At 37.2% G+C, this 21,705-nt stretch overlaps 1 pseudogene across 1 annotated transcript in view; it reads left to right on the top strand.

The window, feature by feature from the left end:
* Positions 1-21,705, top strand: part of LOC144578809 (BAG family molecular chaperone regulator 3-like) — a 54,893-nt pseudogene that overhangs the window by 31,732 nt on the left and 1,456 nt on the right. The gene's annotated exons all lie outside the window — the stretch shown is intronic.

Below are 21,705 nucleotides of genomic sequence, written 5' to 3'. Positions count from 1 at the left end.
ACATAAAAATATTTTTGCCCATATGTGTTTTTACTCTTGTAATGTTCAACAGAGTTTAAAGAGGCATATTTGAAAAAGACCCTGTGGAACAGCAATTAGTCTTTAATAGTCGATTGTCAACTACTTCTGTTTTGCCATAAAGAAGTTAACCAAGTGACTCTATAGAGAATGGTGTCTCTGTAACAGGGCAGCAGAGCTGTCTTGGGCTGGTTCACTTTAACAAAGTTTTAGCTGCCATACTTGTCATAAAGCTGCCTGATGCTTTATGAAGTGCTCTAGTGCCAGTTCCTAACCTGGAATCTCAGGGACTCTTTGCTCACTTCTTGTGGGAAAGACTCCCATGTTTCATAGTGTAATGTAGTGTTCATGAAGCTTTTTTTGACTGACTCAATAGAAATGTATTTTACATGGTACACATATATCCAGAGATATAACTGAAACTGAGTGTCAAAAACAGTCTCACTATATATGATGTTTTCTGATATTGTCTGTTGTATTTTTATTGTTGTGGCAAGGATAACTTACCCATTATTAAGATGGAAAAGACTGCTTTACGATATGCCAAATTAAGTTAAAGAAAGCAACTGAACGTTAAAAAAGCCACAGAAGCTGTAACCATCTTAGGTTCTATGTTGGCTTTTTTAATATGAGATTCTTATTAAAGCAAAAATATGTATATAAAGTAAATGCATATTACTGTACTTGTCTTAGTCTATTAGGGCTGCTCTAACAAAATACCTTAGATTGGACAACTTACAAACAACAGAAATTCTTTGCTCACATTTCTGGAGGCTGGAAAGTCCGGGGTATTAGCAGATTTGATGTCTGCTGAGGGCCTTCTTCCTTGTACATTGTGCCTTATATTAATAGCTGTGTTGTCACATGGTGGAAGGGGAAAATAAGCCTTTTATAAGGGCACTGATCCCATTTATGACAGCTGGCTTCAGGAAGCTGAGTCAGTATAATACTGTTTACTATTTTATAGTCTAATCTTTCACTGGCTAGCTTGTTTACAGAATTTCTGTTTGTTTCTTAACTTCCTTTCAAGCTGCCACCTTCTTCTGGCCTCAGCTGTAAATCAGAACTTCTGCTTTGTTTTCACATTTAGCATTTTCAGTCTCCTAATAGGACTGGAAGCCCACCTTTTTCTCACTGTGGGATCTTGTTACAAATATTGTCCCCACTCTTTTCTTACCTTCTTTTTGAGCTCTTTTCCTGCAGAAAAGAGGGTACAAAATGAAAACAAAACAAAAAAACCCAGGCCAGTCATGGTGGCTCATGACTGTAATCCCAACCCTTTGGGAGGCTCAGGCAGGTGGATTTTTTGAGCTCTGGAATTCAAGACCAGCTGGGACAACATGGCGGAAACTGTTTCTTTACAAGATAAAATACAAAAATTAGCCATGTGTGGTGGTAACACCTGTAATCTCATCCTCTGGAGAGGCTGAGGCGGGAGGGTTGCTTGAGCCCAGGAGGTCGAGGAGGTTGCAGTCAGTTGTGTTTGCTGCAGTGAGCTGTGTTTGCTCCCCTTCACTCCTGCCTGGGTGGGTGACAGAGGGAGACCCTATCTCAAACAAACAAACAAAAAAACAAAGAAGATTGCCTCTATGTCGTCTCAAGTTACCATTTTTTTCTTTCTTTCTTTTGTCTTTGAAAGAACAGAGTGTGTTTCCTGTTTATCTCTTTATTCTTGAATCTGCTGTAGTCAGGTTTCTGTACCTCATCTTGTCTCCTAAAACTGCTCTGTGCAGGTGGGCAAATTTGTAAACTACCATGCCCAATTATTCTCTGTAGTTTTTAGTTTACTCATATGTGGAATTTAACAGTACTGCTTGTTATCTTCAAATTTTCTTTTGAATTACTTTTAAAATACTTTCTTTACATCAACCCCCCTCTTTTCTTCCCATCCATTTTTTAAGTGTTGGTGATACCAGTACAGTGCCCTTAGCCTTTCTCTCCTTGTTGTACATCTTTCCAGATGACCTCACTTGTTTTTGGTGGAAAACTTGATCATCATTTCAGTACTGACAATTCCCAAATCATCATCTCTTTTTCACACTTTGCCCTTGCACTTCATAGTCCTTTGAACAGTAAACATCTTTGCCTATGCTCTCTTTATGCACCTCAAATTTAGCTTGATGTGCTAAGTTTATGATCTTTTTTCCCAGACATAATGCTTGCCCTCAATGAAAGGCAAATATTATGTCCGGGGAAAAAGATAATGTCCAGGCAGATAAGCCTAGAATTTTGAGCTCTTTCTTCTCATCTTCACATCTAATCAATTATTCATCCATTTATTTGCTAAATACTGTGCTATCATTTTGTGCCCATTATTGTGACAAAATTCTTTAGATTTAATATTGCTGATATCTTTTATATTTGTACATTTTTGCTACAATGTTTGTTTTCTTTCTCATGTTGTAACCTCTTAAACCCATCTCCCCTTCTTAACCCATCTCCTCCATACTGAAATAAAAGTGATTTTCCAAAATTCAGGTCAGATTTTTTTTTGAATGGTTTAAAACCCTTTAGTTTCATAGTTGCCCATAGTAAAATCCAAACTTCTTAGTATGGCACATAAACCACTCTGTAGGCTGTGTTGTCTCCACTATTCTTTTTTCGTAGGCATTTCTGAAAACCTGTTCACTACCATTGTTCAGCTAATAACAATTATCTGAATGTGTCATGCTGGTTCTCTACTTTTTTTTTTTTTAATTTATTGTACTTTAAGTTCTGGGGTACATGTGCAGATCTTGCAGGATTGTTGCATAGGTTCACACATGCCATGGTGGTTTGCTGCCTCCATTCCCCCATCACCTACATCAGGCATTTCTCCCAATGTTATCCCTCCCTAACCTCCTCATTTCCCACTGTTCCTCCTCTAGCCTCCCACCCCTTAACAGACCCCATGTGTGATGTTCCCCTCCCTCTGCCCAAGTGTTCTCATTGTTCAACACCCACCTATGAGTGAGAGCATGTGGTGTTTGGTTTTCTGTTCTTGTCAGTTTACTGAAGATGATGGTTTCCAGCTTCATCCATGTCCCTACAAAGGGCATGAACTCATCCTTTTTTATGGCTGCATAGTATTCCATGGTACATGTATGCCACATTTTCTTTGTCCAGTCTGTCATTGATGGGCATTTGGGTTGGTTCTAGGTCTTTGCTATTGTAAACAGTGCAACAGTAAACATACGTGTACATATGTCTTTAACATAGAATGATTTATAATCCTTTGGGTATATTCCCAGTAATGGGATTGCTGGGTCAAATGGATTTTCTATTTCTAGATCCTTGAGGAATTGCCACACTGTCTTCCACAATGGTTGAACTAATTTACACTCCCACCAACAGTGTAAAAGTGTTCCTGTTTCTCCACATTCTCTCCAGCATCTGTGTCTCCAGATATTTTAATGATCGCTATGGTAACTGGCATGATTTGCATTTCTCCAATAACCAGTGATGACGAGAATTTTTTCATGTTTGTTGGCCTCATAAATGTCCTCTTTTAAAAAGTGTCTGTTCATATTTTTTGCCCACTTTTGAATGAGTTTTTTTTGTTTGTTTGTTTTTTTGTAAATGTGCTTTAGTTCTTTTTAGATTCTGGTTATTAGCTATTTGTCTGATTGCAAAAATTTTTCCTTTTTCTGTTGGTCGCCAGTTCACTCTGATGATTGTTTCTTTTGCTGTGCAGAACGTCTTAAGTTTAATTAGATCCTATTTGTCCATTTTGGCTTTTGTTGCCATTGGTTTTGTTGCCATCGGTGTTTTAGTCATGAAGTCCTTGCCGATGCCTATGTTCTGAATGGTTTTGCCTAGGTTTTCTTCTAGTGTTTTTATGGTGTTAGGTCTTATGTTTAAGTCTTCAATCCATCCGGAGTTAATTATAGTGTAAGGTGACAGGTAGGGATCCAGTTTCAGCTTTCTGCACATGGCTAGCCAGTTTTCCCAACATCATTTATTAAACAGGGAATCCTTTTCCCATTGCTTGTTTTTGTCGGGTTTTTCAAAGATCAGATGGTTGTAGATGTGTGGCATTACTTCCAAGGCCTCTGTTCTGTTCCACTGGTCTATATCTCTGTTTGGTTACCAGTACCATGCTATTTTGATTACTGTAGCCTTGTAGTATAGTTTCAAGTCAGGTAGTGTGATACCTTCACCTTTGTTCTTTTTGCTGGAATGTCTTGGCTATGTGGGCTCTCTTTGGTTTCATATGAAATTTAAAGTGGTTTTTTCCAGTTCTGTGAGGAAGGTCAATGGTAGCTTGATGGGGATAGCGTTGAATCTATAAATTATTTTGGGCCCTATGGCCATTTTCACGATACTGATTCTTCCAAACCAGGAGCTTGGGATGTTTTTCCATCTGTTTATTTCCTTGAGCAGTAGTTTGTAGTTCTTCACATTTTTTGTTTTATTCTTAGGGATTTTATTCTCTTTGTAGCAATTGTGACTGGGAGTTCACTCACAATTTGGCTGTTAGTCTGTTATTGGTGTATAGGAATGCTTCTGATTTCTGCACATTGGTTTTGTATCCTGAGACTTTGTTGAAGTTGCTTGTCAGCTTAAGAATATTTTGGGCTAAGGCAATGGGGTCTTTAAATATACAATCATGTCGTCTGCAAATAGAGATAATTTGACTTTCTCTTTTCCTAATCGAATACCCTTTATTTCTTTTTCTTGCCTGATTTCTCTTTATAGAACTTTCAATACTCTATTCCATAGGAATGGTTAGAGACAACATCCTTGTCTAGTGCCAGTTTTCAAAGGGAATGCTTCCAGTTTTTGCCCATTTAGTATGATATTGGCTGTGGGTTTGTCAAAAATAGCTTTTATGATTGTGAGATACGTTCCATCGATACCTAGTTTATTGAGTTTTTAGCATAAAGGGCTGTTGAATTTTTTGTCCGTGCCCTTCTCTGCATCTATTGAGATGATCATGTGGTTTTTGTCTTTGATTCTGTTTATGTGATGGATTACATTTATAGATTTGTATATGTTGAACCAGCCTTGCATCCTACTTGATTGTGGTGAATAAGCTATTTGATATGCTGTTGCAGTCAGTTTGCCAGTATATTATTGAAGATTTTTGCATTGATGTTCATTATGGATAGTGGCCTTAAGTTTTCTTTTTTAGCTGTGTCTATGCCAGGTTTTTGTATTAGGATGATGTTGGTCTCATAAAATGAGTTAGGGAGGAGTCCCTCTTTTTTGTATTGTTTGAAATGGTTTCAGAGGGAATGGGACCAGCTCCTCTTTATGTCTGGTAGAGGTTGTAAACTCATCTGGACCTGGCCTTTTTTTGATTTGCAGGCTATTAATTATTGCCTCAACTTCAGACCTTGTTATTTTGTTCAGGTATTCAACTTCTTCCTGGTTTAGTTTTGGGAGGGTGTAAGTGTCCAGAAGTTCCCCTTTATTGTTTTTTATTGCATCTATTTGAGTCTTCTCTCTTCTGCTTTTTTATTAGTCTGGCTAGTAGTCTGTTTTGTTAATTTTTTTCAAAAAACCAGCTCCCAGATTTATTGATTTTTTTTTTTTAAGGTTTTTTTGTGTCTCTGTCTCCTTCAGTTCTGCTCTGATCTTAGTTATTTCTTGTCTTCCGCTAGCTTTTGGCTTTTTTTGATCTTGCTTCTCTAGCTCTTTAAATTTTGATGATAGGGTGTCAATTTTAGATCTTTCCTCACTTTTAATGTGGGCATTTATTGCTGTCAATTTTCCTCTAAGCACAGCTTTAAATGTGTCCCATAGATTCTGGTACATTGTTTATTTTTTCTCATTGGTTTCAAAGAACATCTTTATTTCTGCCTTCATTTCATTGTTTATTCAGTCATCATTCAGGAGCAAGTTATTCAGTTTCCATGTAGTTGTGCAGTTTTCTGCAAGTTTCTTAATTGTGAGTTCTAATTTGATTGCACTGTGGTATGAGAGACAGTTTATTATGATTTCTTTTGCATTTGCTGAGGAGTGATTTACTTCCAATTATGTGGCAGAGTTTAGAGTGATGTGGTGCTGAGAAGCATGTATATTCTGTGAATTTGGGGTGGAGAGTTCTGTAGATATCTATTAGGTCTGCTTGGTCCAGATCTGAGTTCAAGTCATGTATGTCATGTTGATTTTCCCTCTCGTTGATCTGTCTAATATTGTCAGTGGAATGTTAAAGTCTCCCACTGTTATTGTGTGTGAGTCTAAGTCTCTTTGTTGGTCATTAAGAATTTGCTTTATGTATCTGGATGCTACTGTGTTGGGTGTATATATATTTAGGATAGTTAGCTCTTCTTGTTGCATTGATTGTTTTACCATTATATAATGCTCTTCTTTGTGTCTTTTGATCTTTGTTGGTTTAAAGTCTGTTTTATCAGAGACTAGGATTGCAATGCCTGCTTTTTTTTTTGGCTCTCTATTTGCTTGGCAAATCTTCTATCCCTTTATTTTGAGTCTATGTGTGTCTTTGCACATGAGATGGAGCTCCTTTATACAGCACACTGATGGATCTTTACTCTTTATCCAGTTTGCCAGTCTGTGGCTTTTGATTGGGGCATTTAGTTGAATTTGATCCTGCCATTTTGTTACTGGCTGGTTGTTTTGCTCGTTAGTTGACACAGTTTCTTCATTGCGTCTTTGGTCTTTTCATTTGGTACATTTAGGCAATGGCTGGTGCTTGCTGTTGCTTTCCATGTTTAGTGTTTCCTTCAGAAGCTCTTGTAAGGCAGGTGTGGTGGTGATAAAATCTCTCAGCAATTGCTTGTCTGTAAAGGATTTTATTTCTCCTTCACTTATGAAGGTTAGTTTGGCTGTATATAAAATTCTGAGTTGGAAGTTCTTTTCTTTAAGGGTGTTGAATATTGGTCCCCACTCTCTTCTGGCTTGTAGGGTTTCTGCCGAGAGATCTTCTGTGAGTCTCATGGGCTTGCCTTTGTGGGTAACCTGACCTTTCTCTCTGGTGGCCCTTAGCATTTTTTCCTCTATTTCAACCCTGGTGAATCATATGATCATGTGCCTTGGGGTTGCTCTTCTTGAGGAATATCTTTGTGGTGTTCTCTGTTTTTCCTGTATTTGAATGTTGGCCTGCCTTGCTAGGTTGATGAAGTTCTGGATAATATCCTGAAGAGTGTTTTTTAGCTTGGATTCATTCTCCTTATCACATTCAGGTAGACAGTTCAAGCGTAGATTAGGGTTTTTCTTTACATAATCCCGTATTTCTTGGAGGTGTGGTTCATTTCTTTTCACTCTTTTCTCTAATCTTGCCTTCTTTTTTTATTTTCTTGAGTTGATCTTCAATCTTTGATATATTTTATTCTGCTTGATCAATTCAGCTATTGAAACTTGTATATGGTTCATGAAGTTCTCATGCTGTGTTTTTTAGCTCCATCAGGTCTTTATGTTCTTCTGCCAGCTGGTTATTCTAGTTAGCATTTTGCCTAACCTTTTTCCAAGGTTTTTAGTTTCTTTGCTTTGAGTTAGAACATGTTCCTTTGGCTCAGAGAAGTTTGTTATTACCCACCTTCTGAAGCCTGCTTCTGACAGTTCGTCAGACTCATTCTCCATCCTGTTTTGTTCCCTTACAGGTTAGGTGTTGTGATGTTTTTGAGGAGGAGAGGTGTTCTGGTCTTTGGTAATTTCATCCTTTTTGTGCTGGTTTCTTCCTATGTTTGTGGATTTATCTACCTTTGATCTTTGCAGTTGGTGATTTCAGATGAGGTCTCTGAGTGGATGTCCTTTCTGTTGATGTTGAAGCTATTTCTTTGTGTTCTTTAGTTTTCCTTCTAACAGCCAGGTCCCTCTGCTGTAGGACTGCTGAAGGTGCACTCCATACCTTGCTTGCCTGGGAATCACCCATGGGGGCTGCAGAACAGCAAGGATTGCTACCTGATCTTTCTTTTTGTAGCTTCATCCTAGAAGGGTGACTGCTAAGTGTCAGACAGAGGTCTCATGTATGAGGCATCTTTTTGGTTATACAGGGGTCAGGGAGCCACTTGAGGAGGCAGTCTCTCCCTTGTCTACTTGCAGAGATGCTGCTGGGTTTTCACAGACTCAGTCCAGCTCCTGCATAAGCTTTCTCTGGCTTTTGTTTACATAGGTAGGTTTAGACCCACCTCAGCAATGGCAGACACCCTTCTCCCCACTGAGCTCCGTTGTCCTGGGTTGAGCTCAAACTGGTGCAATGGCTGCAGAACTCTCAAATGAGAGGGCTTCAGTTTGCTGGTTTTTGTCGGGGTGGGAACCACCCAGCTGTATCACCTGTCTCCCTGCTTTCAGCTTTTCCTCTTTTTGTGGAGTGGTTAGCTCTGTCCCGGAGGCGCTCTCAGTGCTAGTCAAGATGTCCACCCAGATCTGTGCTGACAACCCACGGCGCTGGCTGTAGCTGCCGCTTAGATCTGTGCTGTTAACTTGTGGTGCTTTTCAGCCTGGTGGGGATCTCCTGGTCTGTGGGTTCCAGAGGCCTTGGGAGAAGTTCAGTATCTGAACGGGAGTGCAGGGAAGGGGTAGGGGGAAGTTCCCAATCTTCCGGTCAGTTGCACTTCCCGGGGAAGGCAGCACCCTACCCTGCCTTGATCTGCCCTCCTTGTGCTACACCTATTGTCCAACCAGTCTCATTGAAATCAGCCTGGTACCTCGGTTGGAAATGCAAAGATCACTTGCCCTCTGTGTGTGTGTGTGTGTGTGTGTGTGTGTGTGTCTCTCTCTCTCTCTCTCTCTCTCTCCCTCCCCCTCTCCTCGGAACTGCACTCTGGAGCTGTTCCTATTTGGCCATCTTGATGGAATCTGGGTTCTATACTTTCTTTTATGCTCTCAGGCTATATTGTTTTTCACATTCAGTGTCTTCATTTCTATTTACTGTTTATCTTTTGAGGCTTAGCTCAAGCATTTCCTTCTCTTGGAAACCATTTCTGTTATCCCTGAGATACAGACAGCTGGAATTACTGGGACCCGCTACGACACCCTGCTAATTTTTGTTTGTTTTTTTTTTTAGTAGAAATGGGGTTTCACTATGTTGGCCAGGCTTGTCTGGAACTCCTGACCTCAAGTGATCACCTGTCTCAGCTACCTAAAGTGCTGGGATTACAGGTGTGAGCCACCGTGCCCAGCCAGAGTTTACTTTTTTAAATGGAAATATATGTATGCTCTTGAACTTAATGAGTAAACAGCATAATTAACCCCTAGTGTTATTTACCACTCAGCTCTTAATAGTTTCAGTTTTAACTGCCACAATTCCTTCTTTGAGAGGTGTTTTGGTATTCAATGGAGTGTTTCAGATTTTCTTACTTTGTGATTCCATTATTTGTTCTGTACCTCCTAGTTGTGGTTCTTTTATAAAGATTTTCTGTCAATCTTTTGATTGCTTTGAAATACAGGAAGAGCAGCATGCATGCTTAATTCCTTTATCAGTTTGTTGAATAAGTTGTCAGCAGTAAGGCTCATTTTTACTAATTATAGCATTAGAAGCAGTTTGAAGTCTTAATTTTTTAATGGAAACTATAATAAATGAGGTATAACTCACATACAGTAAAATGCATACATCTTAAATGATTTAGTCTTGGTGAATTTTATACCATCCAGATCACGTTGCCAACTTCTCAGTCAACACCTTTTCAGTTTGCCACCCCCTGCAGTTAATCTCTATCCCAGGGATTTTCAACATATGAACTCCAGATTGGCAGAATCAACATCACCTGGACACTTGTTAAAAATACATATTCCTAAGGTTTTACCTTAGATATGTTGGTTCAGAAACTCTGGGAGTGGAGTTCAGAGATCATGTTTTAATGAAGTCTTCGGGGTGATTCTGATACACACAAGCACTGTAGAACCACTGCGTTTTCCTAACACATATTATCATAATTAATCAGTTCATGACCTTACACTCACATAAATGGATAACTGCACATTTCTCACATTCCATTCTGTTTCCCCCAGATGCAGTGGACTTTTTCTTTTGTTCCTGGGTGAGAAGTCTTGCTGCTCCTTCCCCAGTAGTTTAAGGCTTTTGCTTCAGAGGACAGGAGGAGGCAGGAAAGTTAGAGGCTTTATGTTTGTCCCAGTACAGCCTTTGATCACCTCCTGCATGCGTGTGCCATTAAGAGGGGGCTTTCCCATATTTTTCTCTTGAACACCAGGTTGAGGCCCATGTGGAAGAGCTTGCTGTTGTGCTAGTCCACATTTGGCTTTTAAGCCAACATTAAAATGTTAGCTTATTACTTCTCCTTATTGTGGTCATTTCTGTCTCTTATGCTCAGCCAAAAGAGAAACCATAAATGTCCCATCTCTCCTTGGAGGGGCTTGTCTCCCTTTGGAATTTGGTCAACTTGGTTGCCTCATAATATCAGCTTTCTGAATGGGCTTATGAAAGGGTATTATTTTGAAGATTATCTGGCTCTTCCAGGTTTTTAGGTAAGAGTAATATTAATTGCAGCTTTTTACATTGAAAATGGCAATCTGACCTTCCTTATAAATGGAACCACACCATTTATACTCTCAAATCTCTGGAGTCTGTTTATAGGATTCTTCATATAAATGGAAACACACCAGTTTCCTCTCAAGTCTCTGGGTCCTGTTTAAAGGATCCTATTAGTTTTATCTGTATTGTTACATATAGTAATGATTAGGTCTTCATTGCCATGTTGTATTCTATTATGTAAAAACTACCGCTAATATCTTTCTATGAAACTATCATTCTAATGTATGTAGTTCTTTATAAAATGTTTAATGTTTAGGTATTTACTGATTGTCATGTACTGAGCAAGCTTGGGATTGAGTAATTTGTTCTGGTGAAACAAACCCAGTATGTGCTATTAGTGAATTTATGGCCTAGTACTCTTCCATCCATGTTAATGTTACTCCTGTTACTCTTCTCCCTGATGCTGGAGCTCCTACAGCCCTGTCCTTTCTGCCCATTGAATTTAATTTAGGGAACTTTGCTCAAGCAGATCTTATATAGACTGAAATGTTAAATGTTTGCTTGCTGTGATTTGACCCAGTGTTTGTAAAATGCTGTACTTAGTTGTTATACCTCTCTACTATTTTAAAAGGCAGTATATGGCTTAGTATTCATGTAGTTTGGCATGTGTCATCTTTTCCTAGCCCCCTCTGCATATTAATGACATTTGCATGCCCTACAGGTATTTGAGTTTGTGTTCCTGTGCCAACTGGTAAAATTTGGAGGGACAAATTTTTATGGTTTGGCCAGGGGAACTTCCGGTTTCTCTTTATTTCTTAGTATTTTTGTATTTTAAATTGAAATTTCAGGAAGTAATATACATTGGATCTGTATAATAACCTTATTTAATGTTGTTAAACCACAAATTCCTTTTGAGCCTAATGTACAAGTTACTTTGAACTCCATTTAAGTGAGTGAAAGTGAAGTTGTAGCTGGAGAACAGAAAGATCAAATTGATATAATAATGAGGCTTTGTGTTGAGCTTGGCATGTTCTCTTTAAAACCTTGAAGAATCTGGAAGTAAATGCACTGTTTTAAACCTTTACTTTGGCTAAAGTTGTCAATTTTGCTTATTTAGTTGCTATCATCAAGCCTTTGAATCAACTTATGCCACAGATGACAGCCAGGAAAAATGTAAAAGGGGATAGGAAAGAGGTAATTGAGTAACATAAGGTTAAAAAAAAAATCACTTTAAATTCTGACCTAGTTATCTGAATGTGAAAGCAGATTTTAGAAGAAATTGCTTATACATGTATAGTCAATAGTATTGTTGTTCAATTAATTGCTCTTGTACTTAGTAGCAAATTTATGTCTGTTTAAATCCCTAAAATGCAGACAATTTATACCTTGTAGAAAATTATTTGAAAAACTAAAAAAAGAAAAGTGAGTGGGTGGTTCCTCAGATGATAAAATAATGGATATGAAAGGAGTGTGAAAAGTAATGGCTTTTACTGTTCTGCAAAATGTCTGTAATTAATATTTAGGCCCTTTGCAGACTTTATGCTTCTCCTCTGACACTAGCTATTCAGTCCCTTTCTTCATTCTTGTCTTTTGCTGTCAGTAAGCTTCTCAGAATACAGGCATGCATTGCTTAATGAACGGGATCTGTTCTGAGAAATGCCTCCTTAGGCCATTGTCATTCCGCGAACAGCATAGAGTATACTTACATAGACCTGGATGGTATAGCCTACTACACACCTAGGCTATATAGTATAGTCTCTTGCTCATAGGCTGCAAACCTATACAGCATGTTACTGTACTGAATACTACAGGCACTTGTGACACGATAATACAGAATTGTTTAAATGTAGAAAAGTTACAGTAAAGATAGTATATAAAAGAGAAAACATGGTATACTTGTATAGGGCAGTTGAATGGAGTTTGCAGAACTGAAAGTTGCTCTGCGTGAGTCAGTGAGTGGTGAGTGAATGTGAAGGCCTAAGACATCATTGCACACTAGTGTAGGCTTTATAAACACTGTACACACAGGATACACTAAATATGTAAAAAATAAAGTAATTGCATTACAGTGTTACAATGGCTACCATGTCACTATGTTATAGGAGTTTTTCAGCTCCACTGTAATCTCATGGGATCATTGTTGTAAATGTAGTCTATCATTGACTGTAACATCATTATGTGGCTCATTGACTTTATTTCATTCCTTTGTCATGAAGGCGGTTTTCATTGGCCCTGGAATCAGGTTAACTCGAACCTGAATTCTCTTTGACAGTATATGAATTTGTGACTTGAGACAAGTATATTAGCCTCTCTGAATCTTGATTTTAGCTATTTAATATGGGAGAAATCTGCTACCTTATAATGTTATGAAGATTGAACAATAAGGATGAAGTGATAAGCATGGTACCTGTAATGTAAGTGCTTAATAATATTTGCTTCTGCTTTTCCCTTATCCAGTTGTAGATGCCTTTTAAAAGCAAGAAACCTGATTTACAGTTTTAAAAAAAGGCATTTATAAGTAGTTTTCTATTTTTTTTTTTTTTTTTTTTGATGTGGAGTGTTGCTTTTTTGCCCAGGCTGGAGTGCAATGGTGTGATCTGGGCTCACTGCAACCTCTGTCTTCCATGTTCAAGCGATTCTTGTGCCTCAGCCTCCCGAGTAGCTGGGATTACAGGTGTGTACCACCATGCCTGGCTAATTTTTGTATTTTTAGTAGAGATGGGGTTTCACCATATTGGCCATGCTGGTCTCGAACTCCTGACCTCAGGTGATCTCTGCCTGCCTCGGCCTCACAGAGCGTTGGGATTACAGGTGTGAGACACCATGCCTGGCCCGAAAAAATGTTTTAAAATATGAAATACCAATACTATAAATGTGCTATACTTTAAAAAAATTATTTTTCCAGAAACTAAAAAGACTCAGACATTTCCAAGTACTGTATCAAACATTAGTCTTAGTTCACCATTAAATTAAAGCTCACAGATGGTATTAAAGTGTCACATAGAAGATTATATCATTAGATGATAGAGAAAACATGTTTTTTCAAATTAATGAATGCATTTCTTAGGTACCTAACAGATTACAAATTAGGTAAAGTGCATGAAAGTCAGCATGGCTACCAAAATGAGGCAGACTTACAATGTTTATTTTACTTCAAAAGTATAAGCAAATGTAAGGGATATTTTCATGAACATTTGAAGACAGTAGGTAGCTAATCAAATGAAGTGATAATATTCATAACGTAAACTGTATAGTCGAGCTGTCAGACTAGTTTATTTTAAGACCAAAGTTCAAGATGATTGATATCATTTGTGTTGAAATTATTTGTACATTTGGAAATAATAAATATTCTTCCTAGAGAATAGCGCATTCAGGTTCTAACATTATTTCTTTCCTCCACAAAGTGGTACAGCCACAAACACTAGTAACAGTTTACCTGTTTTTTGAGCTCATCTTGTGCCTCTAAGTTATTAAGACTTAGGATGCTCTTGGGAGATAACATACATTACCCTCATCTTAGGCAGGAAAATAGAGATAGAGAAGGGAAAGGATAGAATTTTCTTTCCACGGTCTACTTGTGACAGGCAGGGAAACGTTAAAGCCTTTCTGACTCTCGGGCTCTTTAATCTTTAACATGTGTTATTTATTTACAAAATGACCCTAATATGTAATGTCACTACCAGTTTTCTTATGTTTATACTGAAAGTGGTTGTGGGTATGGGAGTATATTTCGTAGAAAAGACCATTATCAAAAATGAAGAAGACCATTGTGTGGCATGGATATTGCCACGGCTCTTGTTCTGCTCCTGGCAAATATTGCTGCTTGATCATGTGACTACTTCAGAAGCTAGATTTGACCTCAGAATCCTTTTTTAAAAAAATTTTAATGTTAATTAATTTATTTTTAAATTTATTTTTCTTTCTTTTTTTTTTTTTTTGCGATGGAGTCTTGCTCTGTCGCCCAGGCTGGAGTGCAGTGGCACGATGAGGTCTCACTATGTTGCTCAGTCTGATCTTCATCTCCTGAGGTCCAGTGATCCTCTCATCTCAGGTTCCGAAAGTGCTGGGATTACAGGTGTGAGCCACATTGCCTGGCCTCAGAATCCTTTTCAATATACTGCTCAAGGGAGCTATTACCAGTCAATCATAGGTTCACAAAACAAAGTTCTTTTTTAGTCTTTCCTTACTTATATTACTTACTTAAATAATGTGCATTAAGACATGAATTTACCTATAAGTTGAGGATCTATTAAATTTGTAGTCCTGTAGCTGGCCTCAAAGTACCATATATAGGACTCAGTTTATGTTTTCAGCAGGTTTACATTCCTGTGGGTCAAATAGACAGGCACATAATTCGAAGACAGACTCTGCTATATTATTGCTGTGAAGAGAATAATGATGTAAGATTAATTTTTACTGAAAACATTGGTGTATGTGGTGATTTTGGACTTTGAGGCTAATGGAATCTTCAAAGTGGTCTTTAGCAAAGGCATAGAAAATAGAAAGTGCAGGATGGATTTTGGGGAATGACAAATACTGTATCTTGGCTTAAGTACATAACAAAGGTAAGGTAGAAGCAAATAGAGTAGCTTGCTCCCTGTACAATGGGTTTTGGGTTTTATTTTGTTGTTCCTGGTCTCACATGGTTTTTAATCAGTAGAATGATGTGATCCAGATCTGTGCTTTAAGAAGATAACTCGAGTGTAAATAGAAGTAAGGTTGGAATCTTGACATAAATGTAGGAATCCTTGGTAGTAGTATAGGAAAAAATGATGAGCATAAGAACTAAAATTCTGGAATGGAAATGGTGAATTTAGAATAAATTTTAAAGGTAAAATTAATGTGATTTCTATAGGGTTAAGTTATCCCTAGAATCCCGAGCATTTCTTTGGGAGGATATCTAGTAACTTCCTTTGTATATTCCAAGTTAAAAAAAATTTTTAAGGTAATTTTTTTTTTGTCTGCTTGTATTTCTGGACAATTATTTTTTTATTCTTGGTATTTCATTAGGATATATATTTCCATGTGATTTGGTATATTTTTTCTTTCCTTGTATAGACTTTTTCACCTTCATTTTTGGGATATTTTTTATTATATTCTTCTGCCTTTTCTCTTCCATTTAATTAATTGTTCTACTTGAGGGATACTAATTATCTTTCTGTTCAGCCTTTGTCCTAGATTTTTTTTCTAATTCTTTTGATTTCTTTGTCATTTTTTTCTCTGCAATATATTTTTTTTAACTTTTTTTTTTGTTTCCTTCCTTTCTTCCTTCTGTTCTTCCATCCTTCCTTTATTTTCTTTTTTGATACAGGGTCTTGCTCTGTTACCCAGGCTGGAACGCAGCAGTGGTGTGGTCATGGCTTATTGCAGCCTTGACCTCGTGGGCTCAATCTGTCTTCCCACTTTAGCCTCCTGAGTAGCTGGGACAACAGGTGTGTGCCACCATGCCTGGCTAATTCTTGTAATTTTTTGTAGTGTTAAGGTTTTGCCAAGTTGTTCAGACTGGTCTTGTACTCCTGGACTCAAGTGATCCACCATTTTGGCCTTCTCAATACTCGTGTTGTTTTGAGATTTTTCTCTAAGTCTTTAGTTTTTTTCTTTGTCCCCTCCCCCCATTCATTGTTCTTCTTAATGGTTTCCTTAACCAGAACCTTTCTTTTTAATTTATTTGTTTTGTCTTTTCATCTTTGGGCTTTTCTTTTATTAGATGCATGTTCTTATTAGGTTGCTCTGTGTTACAAGAAACTGTTTATATGTTGTAATGCCATTTCTTTTTGTCTTGCTCAGGCTTAATTTGGATACCTAGGTCAAGACTTTGGTCTTGCCCTTCTGTGGCCCTACACTTTCCCATCTCCTTAGATTGTGTTAAATGTCCTATACCAGTCTCAGTTCATTCTACTGAGGATGTAATATGTTTCTATGTGCTTCAGATCTTTCCCTCAACTCAGTATATGGCCTTAGAAGTTGGCAGATCCTGGTGATACCTCATCCTAGGTTTTGAAGCCTCCGTGCTCAAGACGTTTTCCTCAGCTTCTCTAGGGCATGACAAATCAAATTTTTCTATCCAAATGAGGTATTTCTTAAAATTTTCAAGTTTTTTAGTTCACCTTTCTTTCTCACTGCTGCTTACAGGCAGTAATCAGGCTACCAGTCACACTGTATCATACAGATTTTTTTTCTGTCTACTTCTCTTTAAAGTTTATAGGTTCTTAGCTTAAATAGCTTTTTGCATTATTGTATGTAGCTGCTGGGTTTCTGGTAAAAACACATACACATATGTATTTGCATTTATATCATATTAGTGGGTAACAGGACATTCTTTAGTTTTTTTTCACTCTACTATCTTTACTTGAACATTTGTGTGATTTTCTAAATATTTACTTTTGACATAATTAATAACACTTATGCATTATAGGAATTCTACTTATTAGGCCAGGGTTGAACAGTCATTATATTGAATTGGCAACCAACAGAATGGGAAAAAATTTTTGCAATCTACCCATCTGACAAAGGGCTAATATCCAGAATTTACAAAGAACTAAAACAGATTTACAAGAAAAGAACAAACAAGATCATTCAAAAGTGAGCAAAGGATACGAACAGACACCTTACAAAAGAAGACATACATGAGGCCAACAAACATACAAAAAAATGCTCATCATCACTGGTCATTAGAGAAATGGAAATCAAAACTACATTGGGATACCATCTCATGCCAGTTAGAATGGCGATCATTAAAAAATCTGGAGACAACAGATGCTAGAGAGGATGTGGAGAAATAGGAACACTTTTACACTGTTTTTGGGAGTGTAAATTAGTTCAGTTTTTGTGGAAGACAGTGTGACGATTCTTCAAGGAACTAGAAATAGAAATTCCATTTGACCCAACAATTTCATTAGTGGATATATATCCAAAGGATTATAAATTATTCTTTTATAAGGACACATGCACAGGAATGTTCATTGCGGCACTGTTTACAATAGCAAAGACTTGGAACCAATCCAAATGCCCATTGATGATAGACTGGACATGGAAAATGTGGCACATATACACCATGGAATACTATGCAGCCATAAAAAACAATGAGTTTGTGTCCTTTGTAGGGACATGGATGAACCTGGAAGCCATCTTTCTCAGCAAACTGACACAAGAACAGAAAATCAAACACATGTTCTCACTCATAGGTGGATGTTGGACAGTGAGAACACATGGATGCAGGGAGGGGAGCATCACACACTGGGGTCAGTTGGGGAGGAAATAGGGGAGGGACAGTGGTGGGTGGGGAGTTGGGGAGGGGTAACATGGGGAGAAATGCCAGATATAGGTGATGGGGAGGAAGGCAGCAAACCACACTGCCGTGTGTTATGTATGCAACTGTTTTTGACATGTACCCCAAAACCTAAAATGCAATAAAAAAGAAAATGTTTTAAGAAGTGAAATAGAAAAAAAAAATTGGCCAGGTTTGGTAGCTTATGCCTGTAATGTCAGCACTCTGTGAAGCTGAGGTGGGTGGATCACCTGAGGTCAGGAGTTCAAGACCACCCTGGCCAACATGGTGAAACCCTGTCTTTACTAAAAAATATTAAAATTTAGCAGGGTGTGTGGTGGTCACCTGTAATCCCAGCTATTGAGGAGGCTGAGACAGGAGAATCACTTGAACCCACTAGACGGAAGTTGCAGTGAGCTGAAGTCATGCGACTGCACTCCTGCCTAGCTGACAGAGTGAGACTCCATCTAAACAACAGCAACAAAAAAATTTTTTTTTAATTTAGCTCAGTGCAGTGGCTCGTGCCTGCAATCCCAACGCTTTGAGAAGCCAAAGTGGGAGGATTACTTTTACCCAGGAATCTGAGACCAGCCTGGACAATATAGCAAGGCCCCCACCTCCATAAAAAGTAAAAATAAATTAGCTGGCCATGGTGGCATGTGTCTGTAGTCAGTCCTAGCTACTCAGAAGGCTGTGGTAGGAAGATCACTTGTGCCCAGCAGTTTGAGAGTGCAGTGATCTGTGATTGCACCACTTCATTCTAGCTTGGTGAAAGAGCAAGACCATGCCTCTTAAAAAAAAAACAAAATTAAAGACAATATTATACACTACATTAAAAACATTAGTGACCCTAGGGCATCTTTAAATTTCCATTTTTCCCTTGTGTTTTTACAGAATTCTTACATAGTTACAGTGAGCATATAGTGACCATATATTTTTGTTAATATTAGGACAAACATTTTATATTTGTAGCTCATCTTTATAATCTTATCACATGATATGTCATAATTTATTAAAAAGTTACTGAAATAGAGAACAACTAGTGGTTTCTAGTTTATGCTCTTTTGTGTGCATTGAACCTTTTTGTTTTTGTAGTTTTGTGTTATATTTAAAATAAATACAAGTTGTGCACAGTGGCTCATGCCTCTAATCCCAGCACTTTGGGAGGCCAAGGCGGGACAATCACTTGAGGTTAGGTGTGCAAGACAAGCCTAGATAATATAGTGAAACTCTGTCTCTACAAAAAAAATTTTTTTAATATTAGCTGGATGTGATACTGTGTGCCCTTAGTCCCAGTTACCTGGGAGGTTAAGGTGGGAAGATTGCTTGAGCCAGGGAGGTGGAGGCTGCAATGAGCCATGATCATGCCACTGCACTCCAACCTGGGTCACAGAACAAGACCTTGTCTCAAAAAATAAAATAAAATAAAATAAATTGTGTAAGATTGAGATTAGTGGACAAATCAACTTTATTTAATTTATATAATTCTCAACCTGGCACTAACTATAGTGTGTATTTGTTACTAGATGGAAATTCTCTTGAGATAGTTGCCTAAATTGACAGCTTATTACTGAACCCTTAATGCCAAAAGAATTTTTTTGGTACTGTTACATTATTCAGCTATATACTTTCCATGGCTTTAGTAATTAGTGTTTTCAAGTGTCTTCTAGATTTTATAAAATTATAAACATTTTTAAAATATATATTCTTGAACTTTTATTTTACTGACTTTAAGGAAACAGGTGATTTTTGGTTGCATGAATGAATTGTATAGTGGTGAGATTAGATTTCAGTGCACATGCCACCCAAATAGTGTACATTGTGCCTTACTACATTATGTAGTTTTAAAAAAATCTTTCATCTCCCTCCCACCACCCCCGCTTCTGAGTCTCCAATGTCCATTATACCTCTCTGTATGCCTTTGCATAACATAGCTTAGCTCCCAACTATAAGTAAGAGCATGTGGTATTTGGTTTTCCATTTCTGAATTACTTTACTTAGAATAATTGCCTCCATCTCCATCTACGTTGCTTCAAAAGACATTGTTTCATTCTTTTTTATGGCTGAGTAATATTCCTTGGTGTGTGTGTGTGTGTATATATATACCACATTTTCTTAATTCACTCATCAGTTGATGGGTTATTAGGTTGGTTCTACATCTGGCAATTTTGAATTTTGCTGCAATAAACATACATAATGCAGGTGTTTTTTTAAATACAATTTTCCTTTGGGTAGATACCCAGTAGTGAGATTACTAGATCAAATGGTAGATTTAGTTCTTTAGAAATCTCTATACTTTTTCCCATAGAGGTGTTACTGATTTATATTTCCATCAGCAGTATCTAAATATTCCCTTTTCATCACATCTATGCCAATATCTATTGTTTTTGGACTTTTTAATAATAGCCGTTCTGGCTGGGATAAGGTGATATCTCATTGTGGTTTTCATTTGCATGTCCTTAATGATTAGTGATGTTGAGCATTTTTTTATGTTTCTTGGCCATTGAGAAATGTTTATTGATGTAATTTTCTCACTTTTTAATGGATTATTTTATTAAAATTATTAAACCACTTTTTAATGGGATTATTTTATTTTTTCCTTGCAGATTAGCTGAAGTTTCTTGTAGATTCTGGATATCAGCCTTTTGTCAGATGCATAGTTTGCAAATATTTTCTTTCATTCTGGGGGTTATCTGTTTACTCTGATTATTTTTTGCTGAGCAGAAGCTTTTTAGTTTAATTAGGTCCCTTTTTTTGTTGCATTTTCTTTTGGTGTCTTAGTCATAAATTCTCTTTCTAGACTAATATTTAGAAGTTTTCCCTAGGTTTTCTTGTAGCATTTTTAATGGTTTCATGCCTTAGATTTAAGTCTTAAATTCATCTTGGGTTGATTTTTGTATATGGCAAGGGATAGAGATTCAATTTCATTCTTCTACATGTGACTATCCAATTTTCCTGGCACCATTTATTGAATAAGGTGTTCTTTTCCCAATTTTTGTTACGTCTGGTTTGTCAAAGTTCAGTTGGTTATATTTGGTTTTATTTCTGGGTTCTCTACTCTGTTTCTTTGCTCTATGTATGTACTTTTATACCAGTACCATGCTGTTTTGGTTACTATAGTAGCCTTGTAGTATAATTTGAAGTTGAGTAATGTGATGGCTCCAGATTTGTTTTTTTGTTTAAGATTGCTTTGGCTATTTGTACTGTTTTTTGGCTCCATGTGAATTTTAGGATTGTTTTGTTTAATTCTGTGAAGAATGATATTGGTATTTTGATACAAATTGCATTGAATCTGTAGTCTGCTTTTGGCAGCATGGTCGTTTTCATGATATTGATTCCGCTAATGCATGAGTGTGGAATGTATTTCCGTTCGTTTGCATCATCTGTGATTTCTTTCAGAAGTGTTTTGTACTTCTCCTTGTAGAGATCTTTTACTTCCTTGGTTAAGTGTATTCTTAGGTATTTTTTTTTTTCAGCTGTGGTCAAAGGGATTGAGTTCTTGATTCTTAGTCATTGTTGGTGTGCTACCAATTTGTGTACTTTGATTTTGCAACCTGTGACTTCACTGAATGTATTTATGAAATCTAGGAATCTTTTGAAGGAGTCTGTAGGATTTTCTAGATATATAATCATATCATTGGCAAACAGAGATAGTTTGACTTCCTCATTTTCAATCTGAATGCCCTTTATTTCATTTTCTTCCCTGAGTGTGCTGGCTATGGCTTTCCATATGTTCTTATTTTTAAAGGAGAGACTATTACCCAAATTGAAAAAATTACTTGGATTGGAATTTGGAAGAAGTACTCTGAAAGTATTATTTTTTACATAGTCAAATTTGGTAGTTTAATTTTATTATTTCTGGATTTTGCGGTCATCATTCATAGCATATGTTTGTAAAAGTTAAAAAAAATTTTTATTTCCAACAAAGTTATTAATTAGTGCATTCATTATTTGCTAGGAATTCTATAGAAATCATGAGTAGCTTTTGAGCTTTTCTGCATATAAAAGTATAAGTATCATATTGTATAATAATTTAAGTAATTAT

Source organism: Callithrix jacchus, chromosome 12 (genome assembly GCF_049354715.1).
Source record: "Callithrix jacchus isolate 240 chromosome 12, calJac240_pri, whole genome shotgun sequence".
Taxonomy (NCBI): Eukaryota; Metazoa; Chordata; class Mammalia; order Primates; family Cebidae; genus Callithrix; species Callithrix jacchus.
The sequence above is the reverse complement of the archived record's forward strand: the minus strand, read 5'-3'. Positions and strand labels throughout refer to the sequence as shown.